General features: G+C 33.8%; 1 long non-coding RNA gene across 1 annotated transcript in view; it reads left to right on the top strand.

Annotated features, from left to right (window-relative positions):
- Positions 1-25,311, top strand: part of LOC141543764 (uncharacterized) — an 87,163-nt gene that overhangs the window by 19,892 nt on the left and 41,960 nt on the right. The window contains exon 2 of the long non-coding RNA XR_012482515.1: positions 12,314-12,541. This is a non-coding gene — a long non-coding RNA (uncharacterized LOC141543764). The remainder of the gene's footprint in view (positions 1-12,313; positions 12,542-25,311) is intronic.

Here is a 25,311-nt window from a genome sequence, read left to right on the forward strand (position 1 = left end):
ACAAATGTGTACCTCTAAATGAACATAAGTTAAAAATAATGACAACTTAGAGCAGAATAGGAGTCCTCCTGGGACAACCCAGGAAGACCCAAAGAAAGACCCTAGGCTGGTGATTAACCCATGTGAAAGTGCAAATACCTCTGGGATAGCTCTGCAGATATAACCATTGGGAGCCCTAGGGTGAGCTATCTTTTCTGGGAGCAAACCACAGGAACTTTCACCTCCTGGAGAGTATGGGGAGTTGAGGGGTTAGAGTACAGGAAGACAAGAGTAAATTGAAATTATTAGGAAGGCCAGGTCCAGCTGTGCTGCAAAGTTGGTTCTGAAAAAGAAGGAACTAATAATAATAATAATAATAATAATAATAATTAATAATAATAATAAAAGAAGAAGGAACCAACATAACAGATGACTGCAGAAGCAGGGGCACAGACATGCTGCTGGCTGCAGATGCTTGAAGGAATGGAGGAGCTTTTGGTTTGGAGTTCTATGTCAGAGGGGCAAGCCAGAGTGAAACTAGAGGCACCATCCCCTCCCCCTAGGATTACAGGTAATTATACTAATACCTCTCATTAAAAAGAAGAAAGAACCCAACAACAGAAAGTTATTAAGAGAATAGGGAAGACCAGGTTCATCTTCAGAGAAAGATAGTGAAGAAAAAAAAAGCAGCTTCTACAAAGAATGTTAAATGGCTTCCTGCCTAGAAAGAATTTATAGAAAAACTCAAAAAAATGTTAAAAATCAAATGAGAGAGACTGAGGAAAAACAACAATAACAATAAAAATAAAAACAAGATTATTGCAGGGGGGAGTAGGAATTTGAAAAGGAAATATGAAACATTAAAAGAATAATTCTTTGAAAATTAGAATTGGGCAAGGGGAAGTCAGTGAAGCTTTAAGAGACCAAGAAATAATAAACTACAAAGAAAGAAAAAATAAATAAAACAGAATGTGAAACATAAGGAAGATGAGATCTAGAGAACATATCAGGAAAAGAAAAAATAAGAATAATTGGACTACCTGGAAAAAGTGTGAACACACATACACAAAACAACCCCTAACACAAAAATACAAGAAATAATCCAAGACAATTGTCTTGGAGGAATAGATGAGGGAAAAGTAGAAATAGGAAAAAAATCTACTGATCACCTACTCAAAGAGATCCTTTGTGGAAAGCACATAGGAATATTATTGCCAATTTCCAAAATGCCCAAGTCAAAGATAAATTTTGCAAGAAGAAAAAACAATTCTAATATGCTGGAGCTATAATTAGAATTATAAAGGACTTATCAGCAACCATAATAAAAGACCATAGATCTTATAATCTCATATTCTGGCAATCAAAAGAATGAGACCTATGGCCAAAAATATCATATCCAACAAAATTATAATATTGAATGAAACAAAAATGGACATTAAATGAATTTGCAGATTTTCAGGATTTTGTCTCAACCAAATCTGAACTTAATAGGAAATTTAACACACAATAGCCAATATCAAAGATTAATTTCAAAGAATTTAACATGAACAAATTCTGATCTTTTACATAGAAATGTATACAATATTTAAGATTGACATCAGTAATTGGGTAACTCAAAAGAAGGATTGGGTTAGAGGAGTATGATCTGATTCTAAAAAGCAAAACTGTCTAGGAAAAAGTAATAATAGTAATTTTGTTGTACAGATGAGGTACAGAGGAAGAACAGACAGAGGAGTTAGAGTGGGGAGGAGTGCTTATAGTTCTGAAAACCTAACATTAGGAATGGGTCAATAGGCAACACTACATAAATACCATGAGGGACATATCCTCTAAAATCTATAAAGAAATAAGGGGGGAGGAAAGAAGGAGAGAATTGCATAGATTTATTGCAGTGGCACAAGATATATACGAATCTACTTGGGTATAGGATGAAGGATAAGGTGGGGTATGTAAGGGTGTGTAGAGTAATGATAGTGAGATGAGATGTGTAGATTAATGGGAAAATGACAAATGAGGGAAGAGTGGCATAGGATACAGAAGGATATATAACAGAAGTGGGATAAGGTGTATAAATTAATGGGAATAGGATGAAGAAGGAAGGAAAGGGTGAGGGGAGGTGATGAGAAGGAACCATTGGTGGGGGGGGCGTTAGGTAACAGCAAGGCAAGTTAAGGAGCATAATTAAAGGAGAGTTAACAAGGATAGAAGAGAAGAGATATAGAAACACTATAGCAAAGATCAGGAGTAGAATTTATTTAAAAAAAAAGAGCTAGTAATCATTGATCTTAGACAAATCAAACTTGAAAGATTCAACAAGAGAAATCTACATTATGTGTCAGTCATATTAATATTTATGTATGCATAAATATGTATGTGTGTATATAGAGATATATGTATATATAGACATATACCCATGTGTACACACACACATATATAAGCATATTTTATATATATATATATATATATATATATAAATACATATATATAAATTTTCCTCTGCTTGGGGAAAGGGGGCGGGGATGAAAGGGGAAAAAAGTAAAAAGTGCACAACAGAAAACAAAAGAATAACCTACAAGGAAGCAAAGAGAAGATGAACACTCATGAATATAATTTATTCTACTATTATATATGCTTTCTTGAAATGGAAATCTATTGTTATATATTTTGAATCCTTCCTGTTGTTTTTCTGACCACATGGCAAGGTTTTTTATTTTCTTTTTTGGTCATTTTTCTATTCTGTTTTTTCTTATTCTGTGTTTAGTTCAATAAATAAATATAAAAAATTTAAAAAGAAATTTTTAAAGTGATGGTTTCAGAGAAATCTTGGAAACTTTTTATGAATTCTTGCAGTGAAAATGAACAGAGCCAGAACAATCTAGATAGTGATAATATTGACAAACTGCTGCATTATAGTTATAGCAATAGAAAACAATTTTGACAGAACTAAGGAATGCAGTCAGTATGATGACCAACAGCAACTCCAGAAAACAAATAATAAAACATTCTACCCTGCCCTACATTCTGTCCACTATAAGCTTGTGCGGAAAGAAAGGCAGAAAAGGGAAAATTGGGGTGGTAGGGAGAGCAACCATTGATTCTGACCTGCATCTTCCTTGCTTTATTTTAAAATATCATTTGATAACACTTATAGAAACACATTCTCACTGTACCTATTGACTTGTTTTTATTTTCCATTTGATCTTCAACTCTTTCTATTATGTTTACAATAGAGACAAAGAGTCCCAGAAGGTACCATGAAGGTGATTTTCTGCTTTTCACAGGAACTCTTGTTTTTGTGATTTCCTCCCAAAATACATCAGCGTGGAACCAGTGCCATTGAACTCCTTCTTACACCCAATTCAAGCAGTTGGCTATGACAGAAACTTGAGCACTAGAGAGATTTTGTCACCTGGCTTCAGGAGTATTTGATAGTTGGATGCCAAGTGCTATCCAAATTCTGGCATATATATATATATATATATATATATATATATATATATATATATATATATATATATGTATATATTGGATGCTATGAATGAGGAGTAGATTATGAACTGATAAAAAAAATAAACTAAGTTTGTTATGTATCCATAGCTTCCCCTTAACCCTCAACCTCTGGGATATAGCTTTTTATTCAATAAACTTAGATACTAAGCATTCTCCAATCTTTTGCTGGATGACACAGAATTAAGTTCCTTGCCTCCTGCCCCTCATCATCATGCCTTATTAAGTTGGAAACTATCCTCATTTCTTTGATCCAAAACATAATCCTATAGATAACAGAAAAGTCTTCTATTGGTGCCAGACTAGCTTCTTGTTTAAAACTTGTGTTTAACCTTTGATGAGATCCTGGGCCTCTGGCCCTGCATTGAATGCTGCTCAGCTAACCAAAACTTCTTTATTGCCACCTCTTCTCTCCCTGTGAGTAGTAATATAGGTATGCTAACTCCTATCTCTTTGTGTTTGTACTGTTCTTCATCTGAACTCTTCTTCACTACAAAATTATTAAGTAAAGTCAGAAAAAGTATTGACTTTTCTTTTTGGAGTGAGAATTTTAGTAGATATTAAATAAAATATTTCATTATTATTTGCCAGATTTGTGAACTTTTTCCTGAATTCTTCTATTTCTTCTAATCATTAATAATAGCAGCTGATTTTAAAAGAAGAAATAAGGTATTAGAATGAATTTTTTAAAGAGGAAAAACAAATTGCCAGTATCAAAAATGAAATAATTCAGAACAAATGAAACAAAGTATTAACAATCGCAGTCAAAGAAAATGTCAATCTAAATGAAAAATATAAATACTTTAAAATTTTAAATGCCCAACAGAATAAAAAATAGTTAATTTAGATAATTCAAGCTCAGACTTTAACTAATCCTTTAATGATATTGTATGGGACAGGTGTTGGACCCCCTCCCCAAATTAACTAATCAGACATCTTTAAGTACAAAGAGAAAGCATTTATTTAGTCCCTATAGGGAGAGGCCCAGGCATACCTGACCATCCAGAAAAAGGTCAGATGGTTAAATAGCAAAAGATCCAAGCCTTTCATCAGATAGACCAAAAGGTAACCATCATTGACCAGTGGTCACAAATTCCTGTGGGTTACATCACTTCCTGTCACTGACCTAGGCCCTTTAGGATAGTCTAGGCCTAGGGATCATGTAACTAACTAACTTCCTGCAACCTGGGCTGACGACCTGATCTTATGGCTTTGCAGACGCTTGGGAATAAGGATCATGTGACTTATTCCTAGTCTCATAGACTTCTTGAGAAAGCTTCACCTGTCTATTTAACTCAGTCCCATTCAATATGAATATGTTCTTGGCATTTAAATTGGGAAGAAAATAGAGAAAGGAAACTATAGAGCAATGTTTCTAATGAATGTTCATGCAGTTACACTGGCTTCCTTGTTTATGAATAAGATACTCTGTCTCAGCTTGACATTTTCTCTGGTTGTCCCTTATGGTGGAAAGTTCTTCCTCTTTCATCTCTACCTATTGGGTTCCTTTATTTCCTTTAAGATCTAAGTAAAATGCTGTGTGCTACAGAAAGTCTTTCCCAATTCCTCTTAATTCTAGTCCTTTCCCTTGTCCTCCCTTCATTTATCCTGTATGTAACTTTATTGTACATATCTGTTTTCTCCCTCATTAGAGTGTGAGCTCCAAGAGGCCTTTTGCCTAAAAAAAATTAAATTTTCAGTTACAAATTGTTTCCCTCTTGCCACCCCTCTCCCCATATTGCGAAGTCAAGACACACAATATCCATTACAAATATTGGCCCCTTTTTTTTTGTATCAGCAGCACTTTGCAATATGGCTGGTACATAATATTAAGTTTCAATTAATCTGCTAACTTAAGGAGACATACATAGTAACTATGAATATAACTAAAACTTTTTTTAAAAAAGCTTTTTATTTTCAAAACATATACATGGATAATTTTTCAACAATGACCCTTGCATAGTCTTATGTTTCAGATTTTTCCCTCCTTCTGCTCACCCAATGGCAAGTAATCCAATATATATTATACATTTTAAAATATATGTTAAATCCAATATGTGTAAACATATTTATACAATGCTCTTGTTACACAAGAAAAATCAGATCAAAAAGAAAAGAAAATGAGTAAGAAAACAAAATGCAAGTGAACAACATCAAAAAAAAGTGAGAATATTATGTTGTGGTCCACACTCAGTACCCACAGTCCTCTCTTTGGGTGTAGATGGTTCTTCTTCATCACAAGATCACTAAAACTGGCATTAATCATCTCATTATAACTAAAACTTTTTACAGAAATAGATAATTGGAGACATATTAATTGCTAATGGTTGGGCTGTGCTAGCAAAATTAAGATATCATTATTAGATAAATTAATTTGATTCAATGTCCATATCAAACTATAAAATATTACTAGAAAAATAATAAAACTTAATTGAAAAAATAAGGTAAAAATTTCCTAAGAAGATAATTGACAAAAGTGTTAAGGAAATTGGACTAGCAGTATGAGATTTCATACTATTCTACAAAGTAATAATCATGAAAAAAGATTCTGTACTGGTTAAATAATAGATTGATAATGAGAGAGATTAGTAAATGCAACATACAAAAGCCAACTACTCTAGTAGCTTCATATTCAATAAATTAAAAAAAATAACTTGTTTGGATGGGATTGACAAAAACTACATGGAAAATTTGAAAGTGGAAAGGGAAACATAAATTGATTATACATACCTCCCATCATATGCCAACATAAGCTATAAATTGGTATAGAATTTAGACATAAAGAATAATATAAACAAATCTGAAAAGCAAGGAAGTGAATGCTTTTGCAACAATGGAGAGAAAAAGACCAATACTAAAGAAAATGGTAGGAGATACATTGGGCAATTTTGATTATTTAAAATGGAAAAGTCTTGCACAAACAAAAACAATTCAATTAAAATGAGAAGAGAAACAATTGGGGAAACTTCTACAAGTTTTTCTTATGACAGTGTCATATCCATGATATATACAGCACTGATTCAAAGATATAAGAATAGCATTCATTCTTCAATTCCTAAAGAGTCAAAAATACTGAGGAAGAAATGCAATGAATCAATAACCATTTTTAAATGTCAAAATCATTAGAGAATTATAAATGAAAACAAATCTGAGGTTCTATCTTATCAAATAGGCAGAGACAAACAAAAAGAAGCAAATGATCCTTTAAAAAGGATTATGGAAATACCAGCTCTTCTGGGGTAGACTGTGAATTGAGCCAACAATTCTGGACAAGTTGGGGCCATACTCCTAAAATTCACTAATTTCAAAAACCAAGTGATATTGCTACTAGCTCTGTATCTCAAGGTAACCAAGAGGATGAAGGATGGAGCCAAGAAGGCATTAAGGCAGGAACTCACCTAAACTCTTCTAAATTCACCTCTAGTCAATTATAAACTAATATCTCAAAAGAAATTCTTGATAAGAAGAACCAGTAGAGGGTAAAACAGTTTTCCAGCTCAGGACAACTTAGACCAATAGAAAGGCACGCAGGCAAAAAGGAAGTGAAGTCCATTGTAGATGTTGTCTAGGGAAGTCAGCAACAGGCAGGACCCCAGCAAGGGAGCAGTGAGGCCATGTTCCTTGGGACTGACTAGCAGTGGGGCTATATGTCATCAGCACAGATACAAAGCAAGGTCCCATGTCCCTAGTGCAAGAAGCATGGCACATTGTCCCCTTCACCCCCAAAAGCAGAACCTAATTTTAATATAAATTTAAAAGTTTTGGAGTATATTGAAAAATGAACAAAAAACATAAAAGAACTAATTGATAGTTACTATGCTAACAGGAAAGATCAAAACACAAATGCGTAAGACAACAATGGGAAAATACCTACATTCAAAGTTTCAAAAGAAAAATGGGAATTGATCTCAAGCTTAGAACTAAGTTCTGAGAGAACTCCAAAAAAATCAAAAAATTGAAGAAAAAAAAAAGAAATGAGACTGACACAAGAAATTCATGAAAAGAGTCAACATGATAAGGAGAGCACAAAAAATGGAGAAAAGATGGATTAAAATTTTCTTTTTTTAATTAATTTTTATAATTATAACATTTTCTTTGACAGTACATATGCATAGGTAAATTTTTTTTTTACAACATTATCCCTTGTATCCCTTCTGTTCTGAGTTTTTCCCCTCCTTCCCTTCACCCCCTCCTCTAGATGGCAGGCATTCCCATACATATTAAACATCTTATAGTATATCCTAGGTACAATATATATGTGCAGAACCGAATTTTGTTGTTGTTGTTGTTTCAAAGGAAGGATTGTATTCAGAAGGTAAAAATAATCTGGGAAGAGAAACAAAACAAAACAAAACAACAACAACAAAAAAAAACAATACTCACAATTTACACTCATTTCCCAGTGTTCCTTTTCTGGGTGTAGCTGATTCTGTCCATCATTGATCAATTGGAATTGGATTAGCTCTTCTCTATGTTGAAGATATCCACTTCCATCAGAATATATCTTCATACAGTAGCATTGTTGAAGTGTATTATGATCCCCTAGTTCTGCTCGTTTCACTCAGCATCAGTTGATGTCTCTCCAAGCCTCTCTGTATTCCTCCTATTGTTCATTTCTTACAGAATAATAATATTCCATAACATTCATATACCATAATTTACCCAACCATTCTCCAATTGATGGACATCCATTCATTTTCCAGTTTCTAGCCACTACAAAAAGGGCTGCCACAAATATTTTGGCACATACAGGTCCTTTTCCCTTTTTAAGCATTTCTTTGGGATATAAGCCCAATAGTAACACTGCTGGGTCAAAGGGTATGCACATTTTGATAACTTTTTGGGCATAATTCCAGATTGCTCTCCAGAATGGTTGGATTCTTTCACAACTCCACCAACAATGCATCAGTGTCCCAGTTTTCCCACATCCCCTCCAACATTCATCACTATTTGTTCCTGTCATCTTAGCCAATCTGACAGGTGTATAATGATCTCTCAGAGTTGTCTTAATTTGCATTTCTCTGATCAATAGTGATTTGGAACACTCATATGAGTGGAAATAGTTTTAATTTCATCATCTGAAAATTGTCTGTTCATATCCTTTGACCATTTATCAATTGGAGAATTATAACGAGCTATCGTCTCTAGAAGCTGCCGGATCACTCTCTGGGAAGAGATCTGCTGTGTCTTCTACTCAAATCTCTCCGACAGATTCTTCTTCCTGTAACGAACCGTTGTCTCCAGGCAGTTGCTGTTAACTCTTGTCCAGAGAAGTGACTTCCCTCCCTGCAGAGAGCCCCGTCAAGCCTGATACAATGCAGAGTCTTTTTTTTATCTCTGGGAGTCCTCTCTTTTATTCTCCCAGAGAATGGGTGTGGGATAATGCAAGGGCTTCTGGGAAGAACCACCTCAGCCAATGAGCCTGCTCCTTCCATCAAGTCAACCTGAGTTCTCACCTTGTAATTGTCCAACCTGAATTCTCACCTTGTCACTATCCAGACAACCCGAGTTCTCACTTAGTAATCCTAACAGAGAATGACTTGATTTCTTATACATTAAAGTCAATTCTCTGTATATTTTGGAGATGAGGCCTTTATCAGAACCTTTAACTGTAAAAATGTTTTCCCAATTTGTTACTTCCCTTCTAATCTTGTTTGCATTAGTTTTGTTTGTGCAGAAACTTTTTAATTTGGTGTAATCAAATTTTTCTATTTTGTGATCAATAATGGTTTCTAGTTCTCCCTTGGACACAAACTCCTTCTTCCTCCACAAGTCTGAGAGGTAAACCATCCCATATTCCTCCAATTTATTTATGATTTCGTTCTTTATGCCTAAATCTTGGACCCATTTTGATCTTATCTTAGTATGTGGTGTTAAATGTGGGTCCATGCCTAGGTTCTGCCATGGATTAAAATTTTATTTAAAAATCTATTAAAAAGGAAGATTGGGTAAAAAAAAAAGGAGATGCAAAGTTCAGTGAAGGAAATAACTCCTTAACAATTAGAATAGGATATGTGGAAGCTAATGACACCTCAAAACATCAAGAAATAAATAAAACCTAGAGGTTCTGGCCAAGATGGCAGCATGGAGGCAGACAGCTGCTTGAGTTCCGTGTTTTCTCTCAGGACTTGCTTCATGACAAGCCTTGGAGTTAATGCTTGACCGTAAAAGAAACCCACAAATAACTACCAATAGAAGACATCCTTGAAATTCGCCAGAGTAGGTCTGTGTTTGCTCGGGGGAGGGTCAAACAGACTGGGCGCAGACTGAGGGCAGGCAGCGAGAGCAAGACAGGCAGCTCACACAGCTAAGACTGGAGGGGGGAGGGGTGTGATCTCTTCTGTTTCTGTGAAAAGACTTTTACCCCAGTGTGGATGTTCCATCTTGGCAGCAAGCCAGGAGCAGCAGAGAAGGTGTAATCTCCTGAGGTGAAGAATAAAACCCCGGAAAGCTAGTGTCTCTCAGGACGGCCACCCCCACCCCCACCCCCACCCAGAGTGACTCAGGGTGTTCTTAGAGCCTCAGAGCACAGACACAGTACAGCCATCACTGTCCTGTTAGTGCTTCGATGCTATCTTCCTCAATCTGTAGAGGAAGCCCAGTAACACCCCCCCAAAAAAAACCAGACCAATTGTTTCTCTTGTCAATTTGTTTTCTTCCATTCCCACTCTGACAAAATGAACAAAAAATTTAAAAGGGCTCTAACCATTGACAGCTTCTGTATGGAGAGAGAGCAGACTTCAAATACTGAGGAGACTAAAAGCAGACTGTTCCCAGAGGAATCCCCTTAAGGGGGGGATATGATCTGCTCCTCAATACATAAGACTCTCATAGAGGAAATCAAAAAGGCTCTCACAAGAGAGCTAGAAGAGAAATGGGAAAAGGAAAGGGAGGCTTGGCAAGAGAGCCTGGAGAAGTCATTCCACGCATTTAAAGACAGAGTGGATAAAGAAAACAAATCATTGAGAAATAAAATTAGTGAATTAGAAAAGGTAAACAACTCCAAGGAAAACAGGATTAGTGAGCTGGAAAAAGAAAACAGCTCTCTAAAAAATAAAATGGATGAAATGGAAAAAAATTCCATAGAAGATAAAAACTCAATTGGACAATTACAAAAAGATATTAAAAAAAAAAGTGAGTGAAGAAAATACATCATTGAAAATTAGACTCGAACAAGTAGAAATGAATGACTCAAGGAGAAGTAGTCAAGCAAAATCAGAAAAACGAAACAATTGAAAAGAATGTAAAGTATCTTACTAGAAAGACAACAGACCTGGAAAACAGATCCAGGAGAGATAATTTGAGAATAATCGGAATCCCTGAAAAATGTGAGGAAAAAAGGAGCCTAGACACTATTTTCCAGGAAATTATCAAAGAGAACTGCCCAGATGTTTTGGAAACATATACTGAAAGGGACCCTAAAATCAAAACGCCAAGAAATATACTGGCCACAATAAGGATAACCCAGGATCTAGCAGCATCCACATTAAAAGAATGAAGGGCCTGGAATAAGATATTCCGAAAAGCTAAGGAACTTGGTATGCAGCCAAGAATAACTTACCCAGCAAAAATGAGCATCATTTTCCAGGGAAGAAGATGGACATATAACAAAATAAATAAATTCCATCTATTCTTGATGAAAAAACCAGATCTACACAAAATGTTTGATATTCAAATACAGAACTCAAGAGATTTCTAAAAAGGAAAAATGAAAACTTGAGAATTATATTTCTGCCATAAAGATATGTAAAGAACACATATATAATTTGTCCTAGAAACTAGAGGTGGAAAGGAAATTATATCATGAAAAAAGGTAAAGTGGTGATACTACATCTCATGAAGAGGCAAAGGTAACCCATTATATCTGAGAGAAAAAAAGGAGGGGGATGAACATAGCGTGTATCAATAGACATATTTGATTTATAGTGAAACTTCTTCCACTTCATTGAAAAGTGAGAGGGAATGGCAGAAACTAGGCATGGACCCACATTTAACACCACATACTACGATAAGATCAAAATGAGTCCAAGATTTAGACATAAAGAATGAAATCATAAATAAATTGGAGGAACATAGGATAGTTTACCTCTCAGACTTGTGGAGGAGGAAGGAATTTGTGTCCAAAGGAGAACTAGAGATCATTATTGATCAAAAATTAGAAAATTTTGATTACACCAAATTAAAAAGTTTCTGCACAAACAAAACTAATGCAAACAAGATTAGAAGGGAAGTAACAAATTGGGAAAACATTTTTACAGTTAAAGGTTCTGATAAAGGCCTCATCTCCAAAATTACAGAGAATTGACTTTAATTTATAAAAAATCAAGCCATTCTCCAATTGATAAATGGTCAAAGGATATGAACAGACAATTTTCAGATGATGAAATTAAAACTATTTCCACTCATATGAAAGAGTGTTCCAAATCACTATTGATCAGAGAAATGCAAATTAAGACAACTCTGAGAGATCATTACACACCTGTCAGATTGGCTAAGATGACAGGAACAAATAATGATGAATGTTGGAGGGGATGTGGGAAAACTGGGACACTGATGCATTGTTGGTGGAGTTGTGAAAGAATCCAACCATTCTGGAGAGCAATCTGGAATTATGCCCAAAAATTTATCAAAATGTGCATAGTGCTACTATTGGGCTTATATCCCTAGGAAATCCTAAAGAAGGGAAAGGGACCTGTATGTGCCAAAATGTTTGTGGCAGCCCTTTTTGTAGTGGCTAGAAAACTGGGAAATGAATGGAGTCCATTAATTGGAGAATGGTTGGGTAAATTATGGTATATGAATGTTATGGAATATTATTGTTCTGTAGGAAATGACAACAGGAGGAATACAGAGAGGCTTGGAGAGACTTGCATCAACTGATCCTGAGTGAAACAAGCAGAACTAGGAGATCATTATACACTTCAATGTATGAGGATGTATTTTGATGAAAGTGGATATCTTCAACATAGAGAAGAGCTAATCCAATTCCAATTGATCAATGATGGACAGAATCAGCTACATCCAGAAAAAGAACACTGGGAAATGAGTGTAAACTGTGAGTATTTTTGTTGTTGTTGTTGTTTTTCTTCCCAGATTATTTTTTACCTTCCGAATACAATTCTTCCTTTGCAACAACAACAACAACAACAACAAAATTTGGTTCTGCACATATATATTGTACCTAGGATATACTATAAGGTATTTAACATGTATGGGAATGCCTGCCATCTAGAGTAGGGAATGGAGGGAAGGAGAGGAAAAATTCAGAACAGAAGGGAGTACAAGGGATAATGTTGTAAAAAAAAATTACCTATGCATATGTACTGTCAAAAAAAAGTTATAATTATAAAACTAATTAAAAAAAAAGAAATGAGACTCTTATCAGAACCCTTGGATATTAAAAAAAAATTCCCAGTTTCTTGCTTCCCTTCTAAAAAAAAAAAAAAAGAATCCCTGCAAAGGAAGAAAAAACTCTGGTCTAGTTCTAGTTCAGCTTTGGGAAATTCTATTTAAAAAATGATTAATAGTAAAAACTTTAATATTCACTATCTAACTTTCGCCAAGCTCTGAGTCTGGAAAAAGCTTGGCACTTTGGGATTTGGGCTCTAAGTATGTTGGTAAATGTTTAACAATTGACTGGGAGGGAGAGGGAATATATGCTGGACTCATTTTAAATTTAATCTGCATCATTAATATCTCCACCATTTTCTTAGGTCTAAACAATCAATAAAACAATAAATCAAAAAGAAAAAGAAATAAATAAAATAAAAAAAAGAAAATATGCAATATGTCATTGTAAAAAGTTTGGCCTGAAAATATATTGAAGAGATATTTAAAAATTATTGGCCATCTGAAAACTATGATAAGAGACTAGCTGAGAAATCATGTTTTAAGAAACCCACTCTGATATCCCAGAAGCAGAAGGCAAAATAGAAATAGAAAAATCCATAGATTACCTTCTTTTTTAAAAAAAAATTATAGCTTTTTATTGACAGAACATATACATGGGTAATTTTTCAACATTGTCCCTTGCACTCACTTCTGTTCCAACTTTTCCCTTCCAACTCCCTCCACCCCCTCCCCTAGATGGCAGCAGTCTCATACATGTTAAACATGTTAAAAGTATATCTTAGATACAATATATGTGTGCAGATCCACACAGTTCTCTTGTTGCACAAGAAAAATTGGATTCAGAAGGTAAAAATAACCTGGGAAGAAAAAACAAAAATGCAAGTGGTCCACATTCATTTCCCAGTGTTCTTTCTCTAAGTGTAGTTAATTCTGTCCATCATTGATGAATTGGAACTGAATTGGATCTTCCATCAGAATGTATCCTCATATAGTATTATTGCTGAATTGTCTAATGATCTCCTGGTTCTACTCATTTCACTTAACATCAGTTCATGTAAGTCTCTCAAAGCCTCTCTGTATCCATCCTGCTGGTCATTTCTTACAGAACAATAATATTCCATAACATTCATATACCACAATTTACCCAATCATTCTCCAATTGATGGGCATCCATTCAATTTCCAGTTTCTAGCCATTACAAAAAGGGCTGCCACAAACATTTTGGCACATACAGGTCCCTTTCCCTTCTTTAGGATTTCCTTGGGATATAAGCCCAGTAGTAGCACTGCTGTGTTAAAGGGTATACACATTTTGATAACTTTTGGGGCATAATTCCAGATTGCTCTCCAGAATGGTTGGATTCTTTCACAACTCCACCAACAATGCATCAGTGTCCCAGTTTTCTCACATCAGAGATTACCTCTTGAAAGTGATCCCTCAAGGAAAATTGACAGGAATAATCTAGCCAAATTCCAGAGCTCCTAAGTCAAGGAGAAAATATTGCAAATATCCAGAAAGAAACAATATCTAAGAGCCCCAATCAGTGAAAAAAAAAGCAGTTTCTACATTAAAGGATAAGAGAGCTTGGATTCCAGAAGGCAAAGAGCTACAATTGTTACCAAGAATCATCTGCCCCATGAAACTGAGTATAATTCTTTAGGGAGAAAAAATGGAAATAGTGGATTTTCAATTATTGCTGGTGAAAAGACCATTTACTTATATATGGGAAGATGATATTTGTTAAGTTCTAAGAAGTCTATCACTATAAAGGCACTTAAAATTCTAAGAGTTCCATCACTTTTAGAGAAATTACAAGTTGTATACATGGAGGACATGGATAGGATGATATCTTCTCCCAAAAAATTAAAGAGGATTGCACTGGAAGAAGAGGAAGGGAGAACAGAATGGGGTAAATTATCTCATATGAAGAGGTACAATAGACCTCTTACAATGGTCTTTTGCTTCAACTTTACACTTGCTGAAATTGGGTCAAAGAAGGAATAGCTCACATTCAATTGCATACAGACATCTATATTGCTGTATAGGAAAGCAGGATAGGAAGGGAATAATTGAAAGGAAGAAACTGACAAAAACAAGGTCAGATCTTGGGGAGAAAGTAGAGGCAAAACACTTTTGAAGAAGGACATGGTTAAAGAAAAGACTAAGAATGATAAAAGGGGGAAAATAGGACAGAGGGAAATACACAGTATCAGTCAAAATAGTAAAATAGTAAATAGTAAATAGAAATAGTAAATGAATTTATTTCATATTATCATACAATAAAAATTACATTCAATAAAGGGCCATGGAAAAATAGATTAAAAGTGAATTAGAAACAAAATCATCTAATCCTAAAGAATGATATCAAAGAAAAAAATCATAGAAGCAATAAATTCATTAAAGAGAATGACAATAATGAAACAACATACCTAAATCTATGGCAAGCATCCAAATTTCTCAGGGAAAATTATATTTCTAAATGCTTCCATCAATCAAATAGAAAAGTAGCGGATCAATATATTGGGTATGTAACTTAAAAAAATCTAGAAAAATAACAAGTTCCAAACCCCAATTAAAGACCAAATTAGAAATTCTGAAAATCAAAGAGATTTTTAAAATTGAAAAGAAAAAAAACTTTTGAACTAATAAATAAAACCAGGTGCTGGTTTCATTAAAAAAAATAGATAAGGGGGCAGCTAGGTGGCACAGTGAATAAAGCACCAGCCCTGAAGTCAGGAGAACTTTTAAAAATCTGGTTCTCAGACATTTAACACTTTTCAACTCTTTCTATAATTTTCAGGAATTACCTTATAAAAATTGAAAAAAAATTAATAACTTCTTTATTTTCAAAATACATACAAAGATAATTTTCAAATTCACTCTTGTAAAACCTTGGTTTTTTTTCTCACTCTCTTTCCCCCACACCCTTCCACTAGACAGCAAGTAATCCAACATAAGTTAAATATATGCAATTCTTCTAAATATGTTTTCACATTTATCAAACTGCACAAGAAAAATTCAGATCAAAAGGGAAAAAAAGAGAAGAAAGGAAAAAAAAAAGCAAACAAACAACAAAAACACTATGTTGTGATTCATGTTCAATTCTCATAGCCCTCCAGATGGAGGTAGTTCTTCTCTCTATTACAATTCTATTGGAATTAGACGGAATCACTTCATTGTTGAAAAGAGCCATTACTACCCAGAGAAGGAACACTGGGAAGTGAATGTAAATTGTTAGCACTACTGTCTATCTACCCAGGTTACTTATACTTTCGGAACCTAATACTTAATGTGCAACAAGAAAATGGGATTTACACACATATATTGTATCTAGGTTATATTGTAGCACATGTAAAATGTATGGGATTGCCTGTCATCAAGGGGAGGGAGTAAATGGAGGGAGAGGATAATTTGGAAAAATGAATATAAGGGATAATGGTATAAAAAAATTACTCATGCATACTGTCAAAATTTATAAATAAAATTTAAAAAAAGAAAAGAGCCATTAATTAACCTTTTGATGTTTTTTCCTTTTCCTTTTATTCTTATATGTAATTCTCTTTTTTTATTCTCCCAACCAAATGCTTAATTCAAAATCCCTCTAATTTTTCTTCCTACTATCTTTTTATTTGTTTTCCTTTTTTATCATACTTTTCTAAGAAGAATGTATTTAGCTCCTAAAGTAACAAGTTTTAGTTCTATATTCTAACCAGTTTCTATATTTTTGTCTTTATAGATTTTGTTCCCTAACTTCTTTATCTATAGAGCCGCATACATGCAGGGTGCTCCATCAAGTTTTCAAGGCTTAGCATTTTCCAGTATTTGTTCTTAAGACTGTTACACTGTTGGACTTGTCTTACCTCATGTAAATAGTTATAACTTCTCTACCTCTAGTGCATAATTCATATTTTTGAGAGTTAATTGGTACTGGAATTTTTCTTTTTGTTGGTCATTATCTCCATTAAATTCACTGAAGAAAGCTATTTGATCAGGATTGTTCAGTCTGATAGCTCAGATTCAAGGTTGGAACAAGATGATACACTCAAAATCTATCAGTTACCAAAAAGGAATTTTTCCTAGCCAATACCTAATATGGACATTCATTGTGCACAATTTCTTAGTGTTGGAATTGTTGATGGTCTTCTGGTCTAATCCTGAGGATTACTCTACAACTCCTTGTACCTGAGTGCTGTAGATACTCCCTCCCCCAAAAGTAAAAGATAATACCTATTCATAAGGAGAGCATAGTTTCTAATTATGGTGGTAAGTGGGGATGTGAGGATAGGAAAACAACATGTAAAGAAGATTGAAAAGGTGGGGAGGGAGCAGGTTATAAAGGGCTTTGAATGTCAAACAGAGGGTTTTATATATAATTCTAAAGTTAATAGGGAGTCACTGAAGTTTATCGAGTACCCTGGTCAGACTTATGCTTTAGGAAGATCGTTTTGACAGGTGATTTGAGAATGAATAGGAGTGGGGAGAAGTTTTTAGCAGAAATGTTATCCAATAGGCTATTCCATTAGTCCGGTTATGTGGTGATGCGGGCTTACGCCAGGATGGTAGTAGTGCTCCTAAGAGAGAAGGAGGTGTATGCTGTATGACACAAAGGTATCCACAGGCCTTGGCACCAAATTTCATATGTGGGTGGGGAATGAGAGTGAAAAGTTAAGAATGATACTTAAGTTTCAGTCTACAGGAAATAGGAAGATGGTGGTATGTAGCGAGCTGTCGTCTCCAGAAGCTGCTGGATCGCTCTCTGGGAAGAGATCTGCTGTGTCAACTCAAATCTCTTGGACAGATTCTTCTTCCTGTAGTGAACCGTTGTCTCCAGGCACTTGCTGTTAACTCTTGTCCAGAGAAGTGACTTCCCTTCCTGCAGAGAGCCCCGTCAAGCCTGATGCAATGCAGAGTCTTCTTCTTGAATCCTGGCTCTGAATCTCCTCCAGCTCTTATCCTTCTCCAGGCCGATCTGCTCTCTGGGCCCAATGCTGTCTCTTTTATCCTCCCAGAGAATGGGCATGGGATAATGCAAGGGCTTCTGGGAAGAACCACTTCAGCCAATGAGCTTGCTCCTTCTATCAAGTCAACCTGAGTTCTCACCTTGTAATTGTCCAACCTGAATTCTCACCTTGTCACTATCCAGACAACCTGAGTTCTCACCTAGTAATCCTAACAGTGGTATCCTTGACAATAATATTGGAAGTGAGGAGGGTTTGAGGGGAAAGTTGAGTTCAGTTTGGAAAGTTTTTAAAATAGGACACTGAGGTCAAGGTAACAAAAAGGCAATTGCAGATTTGAGACTGAGTCAGCAGAGGTTAAGAATGTATAAATATATTTGATGTTCTTCATATATTCCTTTTTTCATTTTTCTTGATTAATCTGGATAAATATATGCATGATTAATTATAAGGTTATTTTGTTTTCAACAATATTATTTTTCAGTTAGTACAATGTTTAAATGTTTCTCTATGAAAAAAACAAAACAAAAATATTTACACTGCATGCATTGTAATTGGTGTCATCCTAAATCATCAAATTTGTAGAGATGTTTGTGCATGCCAAGAGAATGGGAGAAAAACACAAATATTACTCAGTAAATTGAACTAAGAAAGTGATATGAAGCATGACACTAGAAAAACACACATCAGATATTCAAACAGTAGCAATCTCCTAATTGTTGCCTCAGAGAACAAAATGACACATTTGTAATTTTCTTGAAAATATAGCAATCATCCATGAAAGGGAATAAAATCTTTTTTTGTATTATTTCAAAAGGCAAAATTTTCTGCTTTATTTTAAACTAAAATATGACATATTCTAACTTCAAGGACTAATACTATTGAATGAAAAGGCAGCATATTTCAGTAGAATAAAAATATAATTATTGGGAATCTAGGATTGATTCCTCATGCCAAAGAAAACTACTTTCCTCCAAATGCTATGGGATAGAAACATTTTTAAAACAGTTCAATTTTTTCCTCTTTACCCTTATTATAATGATGTAGTGTCTTATTAGAGTGAATATCAGTTACCTGACACAAAATTATAAAGCTTAATTAATGTCACACACAGTACAATCTCAATATGAATTTAATACCTTAAATTTAATTTAAAGGGATAGATAAATACATTTTGGAGAAAAAAGTATATACCAATAGAGATAGCAATAGCTTGTAATAGATTTTAAAGTTACATCTGATTGGATCTGATGGGCTGAGCTCTGTGTACTTCTGAAGTACAGAGAAAAATCTGCCCCCTAGTCTGAGCTCTCCAAGTTCTTTACTTGGTTTTAGATCTGAAAAACAGGCTTTTAGGCTCACCCCATTCTGCTCCTGCAATATGAGTCACAAGACTGCTGCTTGCTTGTGAACTTGATCTGTGCTCCTCAGCATGGAAAGCAACCTCTCAGTACAAGTCCCTTTCTTAGTCCACTCTGGATCTGTAACCTGAAACTATATAGTGAGAGGCAGAGCAGCTAGTTGGCTCTACTGTGTAGCATATCGTAACTGCAAGTTATTCAAAAGCACTGGTTTAAGACTTTCTGTGCTGAATTTCAGATATTCTCTTCCCTTAGTGCACAGTCTCTTCCTGTTTCGGAGTATTCAGCACTGTGTGCTCCTAGTCATGTGTGTTGGCAGATCTTTGTTCAAGCTGACCCAAGCTGTAAAAATGGCTGTTATTTTTTTTCTCTCTTAGATTTCTTAAATTGATTAAAAAAAAAAAGAATTTCTTTAAAACCATCAGCAAGCATGTGTTTGTAATAAGGATAAGCTTGAACTCTTCCCAGTAAGAGCAGGTATGAAATAAGGATACCCTCTATCATCAATATAATTAATATGATAATCCTAGCAATAGCAATAATAAAAGAAAAGGAAATAGAAAGAATTAAAATAGGAAAGAAGTAATAAAATTTTTGCTTTTTTGCAGATGATATGATGATATACTAGAAAATTCCTAAAGACTCAACTAAAAAATTAGTTGAAAAAAATAATAAAATTAGCAAAGTACCAGGATAGAAAGTAAATTAACTCACACCATTAACGTTCCTATATATCACAAACAAAACCTTAAAAGAAGAAATTATGAGAGTTATCATATTTAAAATCATGCTTATTTGGAACTATGCCCAAAGGACTATCAAACTGTGCATACCCTTTGACCCAATAGTTTATCTACTAGGCCTGAATCCCAAAGAGATCTTAAAGGAGGGAAAGGGATCCACACGTGCAAAAAATGTTTATGACAGCTCTTTTTATAGTGGCAAAGGAACTGGCAACTGAGAGGATGCCCATCAGTTGGAGAATGGTTAAATAAGTTATGGTATACAAATGCTATGGAATATTATTGTTCTATAAGAAATGATTACCAGGATGATTTCAGAAAGTACTGGAGAGACTTACATGAACTAATACTGTGTGAAATGAGCAGAACTAGGAGATCATTAAACATGGCAACAACAAGATTATATGATGATCAATTCTGATGGACATCGCTCTTCTCAACAATGAGATAATTCAGTCCAGTTCCAATGATCTTGTGATGAAGAGAGCCATCTGCACCCAGGGAAAGGACTATGGGAACTGAATGTGAATCACAACATAGTATTTTTACTTTTTGTTGTTTGCTTGCATTTTGTTTCCTTTTACATTTTTTTTTCTTTTTGATCTGATTTTTCTTGTGCACATGATAATTGTGCGAAAATGTATAAAAGAATTGTATATGCTTAAATAGGATTACTTGCCATCTGGGGGAGAGAGTTGGAGGAAGGGAGGGAAAAATTTGGAAAACAAGGTTTTGCAAGAATGAATATTGAAAATTACCCATGCATATGCTTTGAAAATAAAAGGCTTTAATAAAAAATAAAGAAAAAAAGTTAACTTCAAAAGCTACCTTAAAATTAAAACAAAAACAAAAACAGGAAACTGAGTGGAAGTCCATGAATTGAAGAATGGCTGAATAAGTTATCATATATTAATATTTTGGAATATATTTTTATTTTTTTTTATTTAGAATTTTTTTCCACAGTATATATGCATGAGTAATTTTTTATAATATTATCCCTTGTATTCATTTTTCCAAATTATCCCCCCCTCCCTCTACTCCCTCCCTTTGATGACAGGCAATCCCATACATTTTACATATGTTACAATATAACCTAGATACAATATATGTGTGTAAATACCATTTTCTTGTTGCACGTTAAGTATTAGATTCCAAAGGTATAAGTAACCTGGATAGATAGACAGTAGTGCTAACAATTTACATTCACTTCCCAGTGTTCCTTCTCTGGGTGTAGTTATTTCTGTCCATCATTGATCAACTGGAAGTGAGTTGGATCTTCTTTATGTTAAAGATATCCACTTCCATCAGAATACATCTTCATACAACATTGAAGTGTACAGAGATTTTCTGGTTCTATTCATTTCACTCAGCATCAGTTGATGTAAGTCTCTCCAAGCCTCTCTATATTCCTCCTGCTGGTCATTTCTTACAGAGAAATAATGAAATATTTTTCTATAAGAAATGATCAGTAGGATGATTTCAGAGAGGCCTAGAGAGAGTTATATGAACTGATGCTAAGTGAAGAGAGTAGAATCAGGAGATGGTACATGGCAATAATAAGACTTTATCATGATCAGTTCTGATGGATGTGGCTCTTTTCAACAATGAGATGATTCAGGCCAGTTCCAGTGGTCTTGTGGAGAAGAAAGCTATCTGCACCGAGAGAGAGGACTGTAAGAACTGAGTATGGATCACAACATAGTATTTTCAGTCTTTTTGTTGTTTGCTTGCATTTTGTTTTCTTTCACATTTTTTCCTTTTGATCTGATTTTTCTTGTACAGCATGATAATTGTGCAAAAATGTATAGAAGAATTGTACATGCTTAACATATATAGGATTACTTGCTATCTCAGGGAGGGGATGGTGAGAAGAGAGGGGAAAAAATTTGGAACACAAGGTTTTGCAAGGGTGAATATTGAGAATTATCTATGCAGATGTTTTTTTAAATTATAGTTTTTATTTACCAGATATATGCATGGGTAATTTTACAGCATTGACAATTGCCAAACCTTTTGTTTCAATTTTCCCCCTCCTCCCCCATCCCACCCCCATGGAAGGTTGACCAATACATGTTAATTATGTTAAAGTATAAATTAAATACAATATTACATATCATTCTTTAGACATAATACACCATTTCCTGACTTGGTACATTTGTATCAACTGTTTACGCATGATTAGAATTTTATCCTTTCTCATCTCTCTAGCTTCCTTCATTCAGGGTTTAGATCAAATTTCATATTCTGTAGGAGACCTTTCCTTGTCCTCACCAGTTCCTAGTTTCTTCCCTCTAAAACTGCCCTACATTTTACACTGTGTATATTTAATTTTTATGCATATGTTTTGAAAATAAAAAAGCTTTTATAAAAAATGCTAACCTACATAAAATACCTGAGACTATACTTACCAAAATGGACCTATGAAAATACACAATATGTTATATATAATTATAAAAGAATTGTTTTATAAAAATTAAGTCAGACAACTAATTGGAGAAATATTAATTGTGCATGGCTGGGTGGAGCCAATATAATAAAATGACAATTCTGTTTAAACTTATTCAGTGCCAAAAATTATTTTATTGAGCTAAAGGAAGTGAAAATTTATTTGGAAGAAAAAAAGCAAGGATATCAAAAAATTATGAAAAAAATGTAAAGAAAGGAGGTTTAGCATTACCAGATCTTAAACTATTTTATAAGATAGTAATTGTCAACATTATCTGATGCTGGCTAAGAAATAGAAAGGCAGAATAAATAGAACAGAGTAGACATATAATTTATAGTAGCAAGAAAACAAAGTGACTGTATTGGGCAAGTGTAAAAACTTGAAATTTTGGGATAAGAATTCATTATTTGATAAATTTGTTTGGAAAGTTGGAAAGCAGTTTTACAGAAATTGGGCATAGACCAAAATATTATACCATTTACCAAAATTAAATCAAAATGGATACATGGCCTAAACATTAAGAGAGATATTCCAAGAAAATTTGAAAGGCATGGAGCATATTACTTATCAGATTTTTAGTTAGGCAAACAATTTATAAATACACAAGAGATAGAGAGCAAAATGAGATATAAAACAGATAATTTTGATTACATTAATTTAAAAAGATTTTGTAAAAGTAAAACAAATGTAGCCAACATCATCATTTCCATCAAAAAGATGAAAAGCATAAAATTAGGGGAAAATTTTATACCTTCTCAGATAAAAATTCCATATCTCAAAAATATAAAGAAATTTGGCAAATCTCTAAGAATATATAAGCAGGTAGTTTTCCAATGAAGAAATCAAAACAATTTATAGTCATATAAAATGCTCTAAATTAATTATTAATTAGAAAATAAATTAAAATAACATTGAGATATAATTTTACATGTATCTGGTTGAAATGATTGAAAGAAAAGTGACAAATCTTGGGGGAGATTTGGGAAAATTGGGGTACTAATTAATTGCTGATAGAATTGTGTACTGGTCCAACCATTTTGGAGAATAATTTGAAATTATGTCAAAAGAGTAACTGCCTATACCCTTTGACCTAGCAATGCCACACTAGGTATATTTCAAAAGATGATTAAGAAAAAAAATTTAAATCTGTATGTTCTAAAATATTTATAATTGCACTCTTTGTGGTGGCAAAGAATGGGAAATTACAAGGATATTCATCAATTGAGAAAGACTGAACAAGTTGTGATACACGACTATGATGAAATATTAGTATGCTATAAAAATTATGAATTTGATGACCTTAGAAAAGTGTGAATAGACTTCCATGAAATTATGAAGAGAAAAATGAATACAACCAAGAAAACATTGTATACAGTGACAGCAATATTGTTTTAAGAAGAACTTTGACTGATATTTCATTTTGATCTATATAAATAATACTCAAACCAATTACAAAGGGCATATGAAGGAAGAAGCTATCTGCATCCAGAGAAAGAACTAATAAATAGAAATATGTATACAATTATTTTCCATATATATATACATAATTGTATCTAATGGTACTCATATTTAGGATGAGGTAGGGAGAGAAGAAAGAAAAGACATTTAAAAGAATTGCAAATCATGCAGAATAGATTTCGTGTGGAATCATCTTTTTAAAAAATCATACTATGTTATGGAAATGCTTGTTTTATGCTTAATATTTAATTTTTTTCCATTTACATGTAAAATAATTTTTACATTGGTTTTTAAAACTTTGAGTTCCAGATTTTCTGCCTTTCTTCCTACATCCAATTCCCATTAAGAAGGTACATATAAAATTAAGCACATTCCATAAAAGTCATGTTGTAAAAGAAAACATAATTTCCCCTTTCCCCCAAAAAACCTTCAAGAACAAGAAAATAAAAGAAAACAACAACAAAATCTAGATATGCTTCAATCTGTATTCAGAAACAATCAGTTCTTTTTCTGGGTGTGGTTAGCATTCTCCACCATTACTCTTTCAGTTTAGTCTTGGGTCATTTTATTGCTGAGAATAGCAAAGTCATTCACAGCTCATCCCACAATATTGCTATTAGTTTGTACACAGTACATTTCACTTTGCTTGAGTTCATAGAGGACTTTCCAGGTTTTTCTGAGAGTCTTCTGCTCATCATTTCCCATAAAACAATAATATTCCATATAATCACATTCCATAGTTTATTCAGTCATTTCCCAATTGAGGGGCATTCCCTCAATTTCCAATTCCTTGCTCGGAGAAGAGAGCTGCTATAAACATTTTTGTACATATAATCCTTTTTTTTGTTTGTTTTTTAAAAAATCTCTTTGGGGATTCATGCCTGATAGTGGTATTTTTAAGTCAAAGGATATACATGATTCCATAGCTCTTTGGCCATAGTTCATATCTTTTGCTCTTTTATCAGTGGAGGAATAGTTCTTAAAATAATTTTTAAATATATTGTGTATGTATTTCCTCCTCCTCCAGAGTCAGCTGTAAAATATTTACTAATATCTCTCTGTATATGTATATGTAAATACACATGCAAAAGTGTTATAAAACTTTTAATTTCCCATAAAAAATAGAGAACCAGATTTGCTTTTCTTAAAAGTTGTTTTTCTGTTAGTGGATGTAAATTTTTTGATTTTGATTTTGAACATTCTCCAACTTCTAAGATTCACAAAACCTGGAAAGAATGCAAGGGGTAGCAAAAATTTTAATGAACAATTTAAACTTTTATTTTTTTAATTCATAATTCTGGCACTGACACTTTAAAAAAAGATTTAAATTTTATGTAAAGATTTAATTTCAACAAAACATCATGAGACAAATTTACATCACTTAGATTCTTTGAAATATACAATTAAATATAATATATGCTGTAATGAATTTAAAAGAAATGGAAACTATATATTACTATTAAAAGATATTCAGAATATTAAGTCTGGCAGTACATAGTCAGATTAGT

This window comes from Sminthopsis crassicaudata, chromosome 5 (genome assembly GCF_048593235.1).
Source record: "Sminthopsis crassicaudata isolate SCR6 chromosome 5, ASM4859323v1, whole genome shotgun sequence".
In the NCBI taxonomy this organism is placed as follows: domain Eukaryota; kingdom Metazoa; phylum Chordata; class Mammalia; order Dasyuromorphia; family Dasyuridae; genus Sminthopsis; species Sminthopsis crassicaudata.